Consider the following 12094-nt stretch of genomic DNA (forward strand, 5'->3'; position numbering starts at 1 on the left):
CTTCCCCCCCCCGCCACCCCCTACTCCCGGGCTTAGTTGGCTAACTTTGTATCGCCTGTAACCTAGTTGCGTTCCCCACCTCACCCCCATCCTTCTATTGTTAGTCCCTCGCCCGGGCGCTCTGTATTTCCCTATCAGCTTTGTCAGCTTTTTTTGGATTTATAATCCTAAACATCTACTAATAAAAGTCAATCTGTTCAGAAGAAGAGATGCTGTTTAGTCCAACTACAATACAAATATTTTTACCTGAACTCAAACAAATAGCAAATCTTGATGCTCTAGTCTAGCAAGATCCTTGCAAAGTTAGCGATATCCGCCAATTGCGCATATCAAGGGCAAGGGCTTGCTGAAGTTTCCTATACACAGGGATCTGTCTGAAATGAAGGTACCCTGCATAGCATATGATTGAGTTTATTTGTTCTCCGAAAGAAACAGTCTCTTGCAAATGGAAGCAAGATAAGAGTAATAGCAAAGGCTGTACAGAAAGTGAGTAGTGCTGTATATACAACATGAAAAATCCACTGCATGTGCACAGAAATGCAAAGGCTTTTGGAGTCTTGATAGGATTCGCTCTAATATGTTTTACTGGTTAATATTTTTGGATTTTTTTTTTAGCCATGCATGGTTTAGTTTATAAATCTGAAGTCTAGGCTACAACTGTTCTGATAGACCCATGCAATAAGTATTTTCTACTGTCTTTCTCTTGCCATAGGTGGCAGGCTAAGGTTAGATTCACATCATTCTAAGTCTAGAACTTAATGAGACTTTAATAAAAATTAGGATTGTGTTAACAGCTATAGTAAAAGAAGATTATGTTATAAAACATCTCTCTCTTAAAGTCCTTGGTCCTCTGATAACATATATGGGTATTTATAAAAAATTAAGTATGCTACATTCTCTCTACAAGAGTCTGATTCAACTTGTTATGGTCATTTAGTGCTAATCTTGATTTTGCTTATATACATTCACTTGATGTCTTCCTTTTCTGGATGACAGCATGCTTTTTAGAGATTTGCAAAAAAAAAACCCTATTTGCTGATTTCCCAACAGCCATACAAATCTATTTCTGTGAAATTTTGGGGGCCTGAGCCTGAAACAAACTACTTTTAGTTTTTAAGAATGCAGTAAGGTCAGAGTTGTCAGAAGTTTTTATACTCAGTGATCTCTTTGCCCATCAAGTGATCTTTCTGGAGGCCCCCCAGGGAGGAACAAACATTTTATACCATACATTTTATGTTTCTTATGATTCAGGTTTTGAAGTTATTCACAGAAATGTGGAAATCAAAGGCAAGTAGCTAAAGCAAATCTAATTTCTCTTGCTAATAGTACAAGGCACCTGTGGGGATAAACTAAATGTGACCCCAAGAGTTGTCAAGACCAATTTACTGAGCCAGAGAAGTTTCTAGAGACAGAGCTTCCTAACTGAGGAAAAAAATCCATAAATTGAATATCTTTTATCATTTCATTCTTTAAAATATGGATCCACAGCATTTATACACCACAAAAGATTTTGAAAGGACAAAACTATTTTTAGAATAAACAGAAAGGGACAGATTCAACCTTAAGTTTTGTCCACTTTGGCAGTGAAATTTCTATTTGGGAAGGGGTTGTGAACTTAGAAATAAGCTGTACCCTTCTCTGTGTTGAGAATGCCTTTCCAAGAAGCAGGTGTCCAGGTTGTAGCCATATTGGTCTAGAGGCAAAAGGAATCAGAATGTGTGTTAGAGGTGATATCTTTTATTAGACCAACTAGATTTTTGCAAAAGATAAAAAAAATTAATTGCAAGCTTTCGAGCACAAGCACCCTTCTTCAGGCATAGAAGAAAAGTGTAAAAGTTCTCCTGGGTAGAAATGATAGTTCATATTTCATAGGAGAGTTGAAGGTATGGTTCAGAACAGTTCATTTTATGCAGGTTAGTCTTAGACAAAGGTTGGAATAGTCTGTTTACCTCAAAGTTGTTTGGTGGTAAGTAGGATGTAATCATATTTTCCTTCTGGCTATGGTGTTTCAAATTTCAGAGAGGAGTAAACAGATGGAATGCTCTTCTGCACAGACATTTCTTATGTGGTGAGGTGTCTCTGAGCTCTGTGATAAGGCTATTTGATGAGGCAAATTACCTTGAACAAAGGCAGAAGCAGGATTTCAGGTTTTGGGTGGTCAAACTTGCTTCCTCCTTGTAAAATTATGATTTCATTTTTTTTTAAATTGGCTATCATTCAGTATCTTCCAGCTTTTCTCTGAGCCTAATATGCATATAAAATGAACTGCACATAAAATGAACTGTTCCAGACAGGAGATTTTACCACACCTTCAACTCTCCTATGAAATATGAACTTTCATTTCTACCCAAGAGAACCTTTACAATCTTTTCTCCTATGCCTGAAGAAGGGTGCTTGTGCCTGAAAGCTTGCAATTAAAGTGTTTTGTTTGGTTGAGTTTTTTTGCAAAAATCTAGTTGGTCTAATAAAAGATATCACCTCTACCATGAGTTCCGACATGGGTGGGAATGGATAGAAGCACAGTGACACAGCAATTGTATTAATGTTGTGCCTTTGGAAATCCAAGGTATAAGTGAAAGCTGTCTTGATATTCCAAGCAGCTAAATTCAAACAGTGCAACAAGCTGTCCCTTGGAGTGAAGTTCATTGTGAGAAGGAGAATTGAGAGAGGTCTAATAGACACCTCTTCAGTGTGAATAGCTCTAAGGTATTTCCACAAGTTAACATAACACAAATAAATATTAGGAAAATGTAAGTAGTGGGAATTACAATATGTACTTACTATAGTAACCTATTTTAGATTATTTGACAAATAAATTATTATAGTTTTTATGATGATTGTAATCCCACATTAGGCAGTTAAGGTGGTCTGGATAACATCCGAAGGGTTTTCATTCTTCTGACATTAGACACTCCAAGTCTGATATCATTCTGAAGCATGTACATTATATAATACTGATTTATTTATTCAAAATAAATAATATCAGATTAAAAGAGTAGCAGATGAAAGAGAGTTGATATTGTTGCTTAATCTAGCATACGCACTCCCAGAAGTCTGTCAATACCTGGTTTTACCCAAATCTCTTGCTGGTGAGAATCATAAGGTGATTCTTGCCATTAAAAAGAACCAATTGGGAATCCCAACAGTTCCTGTTTGGGGAAGCATTTATTACACAACTGAACTCTCACATGGGTCTACACTTGTGAGATGTTCGTGAGTTCATACCTGTTAGCTTTTTAAGCTGTACAGGAAAAAAATGAAATACAAGTATGGTATAGAACAGTGGCACCCAATCTTTCTGGTTGTGAGCCAGATGAGTGGTATAGTGTCAGTTTGTGGGCCATATCCAGTGCAAAGGATTGGTCTGCGGGCTTGATCCAGCATGGGGTCAGCATGTGGTTGCGACCCAGCTCGCAGCCCCAGACACACCAAGTCAGGGCCACCACCCTGGCCCTGCACAGTGGATCAGGTCTGCTGCCCCAGTCCTGCACATAAACCTGGTCTGGCACATAGGACCTCATAATCTGGCCATGGGGCTTGGAAATTTGGCTGAGGGGGAGTGTTGGCAGCATTAATTGCCACTGCTCCCCCACTGCTAAATTTCTGGACCTCTGAAGAGTCTCATGGTCTGGATGACAGCTCTGGATCTAGCCTTTGGCCCAGAGGTTGACTATCACTCAGACAGGAAAAAAAAAAAAGAATAGAGACTGGAATTGGAATATGCTGTTGCCCAGCTTCTCTTCCCTGATTTGTTAGATCAAGGCATAACATGAGGCATGGGATTTGTCTATCCTGTGCTACTAGTACAGCTGTCTCTGTGTTGCTCTATGTTTTTAGTGAGACTGCTTGAGCTAAGCTAACTCAAAAGGTGTTAACAATGCAGTGAAGACAAGCTCTCACCCTATGCAATGAGATACTCTTTGAGACTAGTGCAACAACCTCACAGGGAGATTGTTACAATGAAAGGAGATGTGGCTTAAGGAGATAGACTATAAGCTGTTTAAGACATCTGTAGGTAAGCATTCATTTACCAAATCCCATTAATTTCAATATTAAAGGCACCCATTAAGACAATTTAAGCATGTCTGCTATTTTGGGGAGAATAGCCTGTTCTCAGCTTTCTTAACTTTTATTAATGCTTGTTACATTATTAGTCAAAGCCTGCAATCAGCCTCTGCTCAGCTGTTAGCACCTTATTAGGCTCATTACATTGTTACCTCTAATAGCAGGATGACAGGATGTCATCAGTTTCTGGGCTGCTGAAAGTACAGCACTGAGAGGCTGAGATCAGCTAGAAGGATTAACCACCCATTCTACATGTTGTGCAGTTGTTTTTTTTTAATGCTGAAACAGTGTATTATATGCATCTTTGGCTGCAACATCACTGTATGTGACTGCTGTCATTGCTTGTTAGAAAAATAAACAGTAGGATTTTAATTGTCTAAAGTTACTTTTAATATTGTTGTTCCCTATCTGATGTTGACAATTGGCCAGCTGGAACAATCTACCCTAATAATTTAGGAAAGACTTGTCTATTAGGGTTGTGCAAAGCTTCAGTCGCTGATTCGATTCGGTGGAGATTTGGCCCGATTTGACGGCTGAATCTCCAAATCTGAGTTGAATCAGGAGACCCTTTAATCTCTCAAGAGATTAAAAATCAAGAGTCCCATAGGAGCACAGGGGGTGGGTCCCCAGCGCACTTGGTGGTGGACCGAGAAGTGGACAAGAAGCACTTCTGGGTCCTCCGCAGAGCATGCAAGGGACCTTCCCCCCACCCCCCAACTTGGCAACTGGTGCTTCTTGGGTCTGGCGGAGCATCTGGGGTCCCCCCATGGCTGATCACTGAGTTGGGGAGGGTGTGGCGGGGGTCCCCTGCATGGTTGGCAGTGGACCCGGAAGTAGACTGGAAGTTCTGGGTCTGCTGCTGAGCACGTAGCGCCCCCCCCACCCCTCCTGTGGAACACTCCATCCGTCCCACCATCCCAGCATTCACGAGCTGCACGAGCATGGTATGTAGAAAAAACATTTGAAGCTGTGTCTATGGCTGAATCGCTGACTGTCCAAATCAGCATTGAATCTTCAGATTTGGATTCAGCCAAATCAAATCAGGACAGTGATCCAAATCAATTATTTGAATCACTGTCCCTTGATTCGAGCTGAATCCGAATCAAATATGGCCCATTTTGCACACCCCTAATGTCTATGTAAAAACATGTATAGTACCAGACAACAAACGATCAAATGAAGTGGGCTTACATGTAGGCACCAATTTGCCTAAAACAAATCAGAGATGTATCCACAACTGCCTGCAAATATATATGTGCAAACTAGCAAGTCAGATGTCAAACATTCTTGAAGCTGTATTGTTCCCAAGTAGTGCTAGTGTCTGCTATTTGAAACTGTTTTCTGATTCATGACACAGACAAAAGCCTTGGTAGTTTTCTGCATACTATTATATTAGTGCCTCTCCTTGTGATTTAATGACTCCTATTACTCCTATAAGCAACCTAGTTAATGATGTTCTACTAGCAACATATATTTTTTTTTTACTATATTGACATTATACTTTGTGGTATAATAGATTTATGTTATATACATAGCCTTTTTCAAATACAATGGTATATAAAGTGGACTATGATAATAATTGTGTTAGAAAAAATTTTAAGAGACAAAAATCAAAAATGGGTTAGATGATTTCCAATCAATGTGGCATTGCACTTCACAGCAGTCCACATATTTTTGTCAGCTCTTGAAGACTGGCTTAGAACTAAATTAAAAGTTGTGGCAATTTTTGTTCAATGACATTTTGTGTTCCATTGTGCCTTACACTTGACCATTTTTGTCCAAGTAACAAAAAAAACCTCCACACATTACATTGATTCTCTTCCTCTGAAACATGCAGCTGAATGAAAGACCTAAGATGCCTGATACAGCACTTAATGACAGAAAAATAGTTAAGGATTCCTTAAAGATGGAAAATGCGCTTATTAATTTAAAATAACAGAAAGATGTAATAATTTGCTAGATTACAAAAGTGTTTCATACTTTGAAACATTATGATAACTTGTCAGTCGCAAGTTGAAATCAGTTTCTGCACACTGCTCACTATGGGTGCGTCCCCATGAGCAGGAATGTGTTTCCCTGGGGACAAGTAGCAGTGGCATACATCTTGTCGGTGAGGGGAAGCTGGGGCCAGCAACTCTGCTGGCCCCAACAGCCTGAGGATCTCTGGAAGCTACAGCTGTGGTGCTCCTGCAGCAGGGAGCCTGGCTAGCCAAGTTCCAGTTTTGGGTGGCATGCACTGCTGCCATATGTGCCACCCTGGGGTATTTTTTAGGTATGGGATTTTTTTTACGCTGGGATCTCCCAGGGTCAACAAAAGCCCCTGCACTGCAAAGCAGCAGTGCAGGGAATGCCTGTATGTGCAGTGTCGTGCGTGTGGTATATGGCACCACAGATTGGTCTGCGGCACCACATATCACACATCTGCATTTGTCGGGGTGTGCCCTATTGGTCTTAGCCGATTAACTATTCCTTGGCTTTCTTTCTCTAGTTATGGCTTATGCAATACATCAAAATGTGCTAAAAACTCATATGCAAATTGTAGGGTGAAATTTAATTGAACAGATAGAAAATGTTTTGTCCTACTGAAAATTATGCAAATAGCCAAAATATACAAATAAACAATATGCAATAAAGTGGGATCTGTTTTTATGATGATGGTATTAACAACCACCTGTCTTGAAACAGACATCCCGGTTTTTTATAGCTATTTTTATAGTTATTTTATTAGCTATTTACCAGGATAATGGCAGGTATATACTAGATTCTTTTCAACAACATTTCGCTTGCACTCATCTCATAGTGGCCATCAAAGTAAATGACCGACTCTCATGAATTCAGTTACTTTGGCTCAGGCCCTATATCGGCACTTCTATAGTCCAGGACAGTGATTCTCAACTAGGGTGTTGTGAGATCCTTATAAAGGTGCTATGGGCTGCTCTGCAAAATTACCTCTGTTAGGTGTGTAAACACCTACCAAACACATACACACGACTCACAAGATAAACTCAGAGATTTCAAATATGAATTCATAATGACAAAAACATTGTGTCCTATTGTGGTCTTTCTGAGCTCCTTGCAACAGAAGAATTACTCTATTATTTTCTGACAGTCAAAAAATGAGTAGAAGCTGAATGTTGGCATTTTGCAAAGGGTGCCTTGTATCTAAAATGGTTGAGAACCACTGGACCGGGATCTTTAGACATTTTTTCCACTATTATTTCTAAAGCTGATTCTGCCTCAAGTAAAGTTCATGCAAGTTTCAACACTGACTTCAGTAGGAGCAACTGGGGCATCTTTTTCAGACAGACTTGAGCATCTGTTTATCTTTCGGTGGCATTGTGGGCAGCTATTACCCATCTGAGCGAGTCTTTTAAACAACCAGAGCTATAATATTAGCATGCCGTACCTTTGCAGATAAAAGCCTCAGATATACAACTGCATAAAAACACTTGCTATTATAATTTAATTTCCAGGATTTTTCTTTTTATTGCTTGCTTATTTCTTTTCTGATAGAATTTTTAAAACCTCTAAATTCTGGGTGGGACACTCGTATTCAAGCAGCATAGTAAAAACTATTATTCATACTTTGTGTTTCTGCATTAGGTATTCTAACCATGCCTTTTTATTATGTGATTACAACAACAACCATTAGTGGTAAGACAAAAACAGCGCACACTAAAACAAAGATACATCTTCCCTTGACTTTCTCTTAGATGCTACCTGTAGAGGGCAAAGAAGCCAAATTAAAACAGCCAGAAGAAATAAGAACAAGAGAGGACAGATGGAAATTCCCATAAAATCTATTCTGTGAGTAGAGGTAAGAGGAGGAAAGAGCAAAAAGAGATACAGAGGATTGCCTGGAGTTCTGTATGACACATCCAGGCAGTCACATGACCAGGGCAGAGTGCTGTAATCCTTGTGAAATGGCAAAATCTTCCCCAGTAAGCTTATCACAATCAAAAGGGGAAAATACTGTACACATTTCCTTGAGTCTAAATGCACACAAAAGAGAGAGAGCGCGCGTGTTTTGTGGCACTATTATAGACTTAAAATGTCAACGACCTAACTTGTTTTGATTTCATGCTAACTAAAGAGAAACTAGATACATTGAAGCAAAAAGCACAAAGTAAATATGCAGGAATATATGTGACCGAATTACAGCCATAGTAAATGCATCACAGGCTGTGCCTGTAATTTTCTTTTCTGTGAGACCAGTGCAGTGCAGAACTATACAAAAAAAAAAGCAATGTATTTTCAGAGTGTTATTAATTATCTTTAATACATAATGTGTCCTCATGGATACAATGCCACCAATATAACAGTCAGTTTCTCATGTTTTAAGATTATGTTTTGAGATACTAATATATGTATGAAGAAAATACAAGAAAGTATCCCTTTTGTGCTGTTAAATAACATCCTTCAAATATTATCCTTTTAATTGATATTGCATGCAGAGACACAATCTTATTTCTAAAGAAGCATTTAGTCCACAATAGACACGTAATGAAGCAATTACTTTCAGTTTCTTGTTAGGGGTAGAAAGTGTAACTGAACAGAGTATTAATATAACTTGATGTTGCTCATCTTATACAATTGTTTTTATCTTCCCCCATCACAGGACCACTATCTGCAATAATTGTCAGATATTCTTAGGATTTGCTGGAAGACCAAGAGCCACTGTTTTTAGTCTCTTACAGTGGCTGAAGAGGTGTGTTGCCTACCCAAGAGGATGTTTTATCTGAGGATTCAGCATGCTGCTGAGAAGGAGGTTTGCCTTTGGCAGAAGCCAAAACTAGAAGGCTTCTAACTGGATTTTATATCCTATGATTACTTTTACTAAAGAGTGATGGTAGGCAACCAGTTTTTCATTTTGCTGTGATTCTCTATATTGTATTGCCTAATTTACTTGATTTACCATACAGGGTGTAATGTGTTGATCCTTTCTGAATTTTTTTTCTTTTCTTTTTCCATCTATTTGACCTCTGCACTTTTATTTCTAAAAAAAAGTATTAACACTCTAAACCAGTGCATTCTTCTAAGTAAATTAGAAAGACCTGATGGTACCTTTCCAAAGAACTGGCTGTTGAAACACAGTGCTCCAGGAGTCTCTCCCTCTCATATTTGATGTTCCCCTCCCCCTCAGAAGAGTTTTAGGCAGATGTGATTTTTAACAAAAAAGATAACGTTAAAGAAGTCTGCATGGATGTCGATCAAACAATGATACTTAGCACAGTGCTAGCATTATGTAAATGTAGGAGAATCACCGTTTGAGACAAGCTTCTACAAAGCAGGTAGTGATTTAATGAAAAGCAAAAAGATTGAAAGGGGTTTGCCAGAGTCTTATGTGATATGAATGTTAACAAGTCAGCTCATGTCACCATCATCGTCCCTGCTCTTCATTCTAGTCTCTCTCCCTTTCTCAAGCCAGCTTGAAACCAGGGAATTACAAACTAAGGAAAACCCTTCAGCTAAATGTATAATTAGTCTAAACAGGATCAATGCAGCCCAATTAATCAGTTTTACTAACTGAATTTGCATTTTATGTCTGAATTTCTGATCAAAACAGGAGAAATGTAGCACGTGCTTAAAATGCAGATGCATCTGGAAGCTCTTTCCATTTATACAGGCAATAGAATAGCAGACCTTTTCCATATACAAAAATATACTTGGAAAATACATTTAGTGTTTATCAATATATATTTACATAACTGAGCACCAAAATGTCACTTTGCATGGATTCTTTTTGTGGATAGGGCTAAAACCGCCAATTTAGATTCAGGTGACCTGATTCTTCTTCTCCCCTCCCCCCCAATCAAATTCATAAATGAGGAATAATTACATTGATAAAGTTTTATAATGGGGTAAAACCAGCATCAAATGGGAGGGTATGGCAGGAATCTTTGCAAAACAGGCAGTTCTTGTTTACAGCCATCCAAACCAAAAAATACCCTGAAATTAACAGGAACTTATTGCTAACCACTCAAGAATGCATGGCAGCATAGCTTCTTGGGTCACCCCCATCACCACATCTTCTGACTCAAATCTACAGCATCCACTTAATATTTTTCCAGAAAGATGAACACTTGCCAGGTTTGTCAGTCTGCTAGACCTAATTGCTCAGGCCAAGGAATGTCATGCTTATATAGCATAACTAGTATGTTATTCTGGAAGTAGTCCTATTGATTTTAAATGAACTACTTTGCATGTGGCAATATTTGGGCTTGAATAATATTTCATTCTGAAGCACGGGAAATTAAAAAAGTACAATACCCTTTGCTTCTAATAAAAGAAATGCATAAATAAGATTTTGCATCAGTTCATCTCTTAGCTATAACAGTGTTTTACCCCTGTATAAATCCTTTGGCATATGGTACATGGAGACACTCTTGATTTACTCATGAAAGAGAGGAGTATTCCCAAAAGTGGTTTTCTATTTTATTATCAATTGAAACTCAGCACTGGTGACCCCTCCTGACCACCACCTGAACCCCACCTTGTTGCCTCCTCTGGCCTCTCAGAGTCCCACCCTGCTATCTTGCCTGCAATGACTTCATGCAGAAAGGCTGCCCCTAGAGGGCAAGGTTGGGGTAGGTTTGGGGCATTAAAGCCTGTATCTAAGTTGATGTACTCTGGCCTTGGCTCACTTTGATCTGGCTGGGTCCATCCGCCCAGGGTACATGGTACCAGAACTCTCGGCTCCCAGTCCCCAGCTCCAAATCTCATCCCTTGCTGGCTCTAGGCCCCTCAGTGCCCCTGGTCCCACTCTGTGGGCTCTGGGCTTGCACCCCAGTCTCTGCTGTCTGACAACAGTGTCCTTCTACAAATGACAGTGCCTAGGATCTGGGGTGCTCCTGCATACCTTTCTCAGTGGGCTCTTCTACCCCTACAGCCACAATTGGTTCCCTGTTTTAAACACAAACCAAAAACATGAGTGTCCACTCTCCAAACAAAAGGCTCCCCTCCTCTGAGGGTTAACCTTGGCCAGCAGGAGCACTAACAGAAAGGCTCAAAGCACTTAACTGTTGCTGCTTGGGGTGCAAGGATTCTTCCAGCTCCTCTGTAACTCAAGAGTCCTTCCTCTGTGAACAGCCCAGACTGGCTCTTCCCTGGAGCTCTTCCTCCTGTGACTCTTCTGGCCAGACTCCCCACTCTGGGTAAGGCCCTAGGCTTACGAGTCTCTCCCTGGGTGACCTGACCCTCTATTTCTGCCCCAGGCTTGCCAGTTACCACCTACACCTAGAACACGTGGCCTTTTATTTAAGGCCCCTTTGCTAAGTCTGGGGTTGTCCAGCTGACCCTTTGCTCCCTCTTCCATCCCATAATGGGGTAGGGGCCCCATCAGATCAATATATTATCCAATATATAGTTGCTTTAATATATGTAAATATTAAAGAACTGCTGACTTAACTTGATGCCACACTTTCTTTTAGAAGATGGCTTGAGGTCTGATCTTTGTTCTTACTTAGGCACAACACCTTTTTACCAATAGTAGTGCTGAGTTTTCACTACTGGACTGGGTTCTTAAAATACCAAGTTTCCTCTTCTATTTCTTGCTTGTCTTCTAAGGCTGAAGTGAACTGAATTTCATCAACATTTGTAAAGGGCTTTGTGATCTTCAGATGAAAGTTACAATATAATTACAAGGGATTGTTTATTATTCTCTTGTTTCTTGCTTGGTGAGGATATTCATAACAGCTGATTAATTTCCCAACATTGGTCAAATGAAGATTGCAAGTACAAAAATCTATACGTTCTATTGTTTGCTTTTACTGTAATATCCAGAATTCTATCATGGCTCTTCTGTTTTAGAAATTGGTATCCATTATTTAATGGTTAGATTATCATGTACTAATGATACAGGGGAAAGTACTGTAAGCATTTTTCCCTCTAAAGCTAATCTGCAGCATAAGCAAGAGACACAGTCAGACTTAAGAAAGTTTTTCATACAACCCTGCTTAGAATACCATATTTACCCAACTCAAGACAACTCAAGACCCGCCCCCCCCCCCCCCTGTTCGTTTTCCCGCTG

General features: G+C 39.7%; 1 protein-coding gene and 1 long non-coding RNA gene across 2 annotated transcripts in view; one reads left to right on the forward strand and one right to left on the reverse strand.

The window, feature by feature from the left end:
* LOC102367873 (connector enhancer of kinase suppressor of ras 2-like) overlaps positions 1-12094 on the reverse strand; it is a 703948-nt gene that overhangs the window by 647432 nt on the left and 44422 nt on the right. The window lies entirely within an intron of this gene.
* Positions 8786-12094, forward strand: part of LOC102386266 — a 7650-nt gene continuing 4341 nt past the window's right edge. Inside the window, exon 1 of the long non-coding RNA XR_324226.1 lies at positions 8786-8914. This is a non-coding gene — a long non-coding RNA (uncharacterized LOC102386266). The remainder of the gene's footprint in view (positions 8915-12094) is intronic.

Source organism: Alligator sinensis, unplaced genomic scaffold, assembly GCF_000455745.1.
Source record: "Alligator sinensis unplaced genomic scaffold, ASM45574v1 scaffold666_1, whole genome shotgun sequence".
Taxonomy (NCBI): Eukaryota; Metazoa; Chordata; order Crocodylia; family Alligatoridae; genus Alligator; species Alligator sinensis.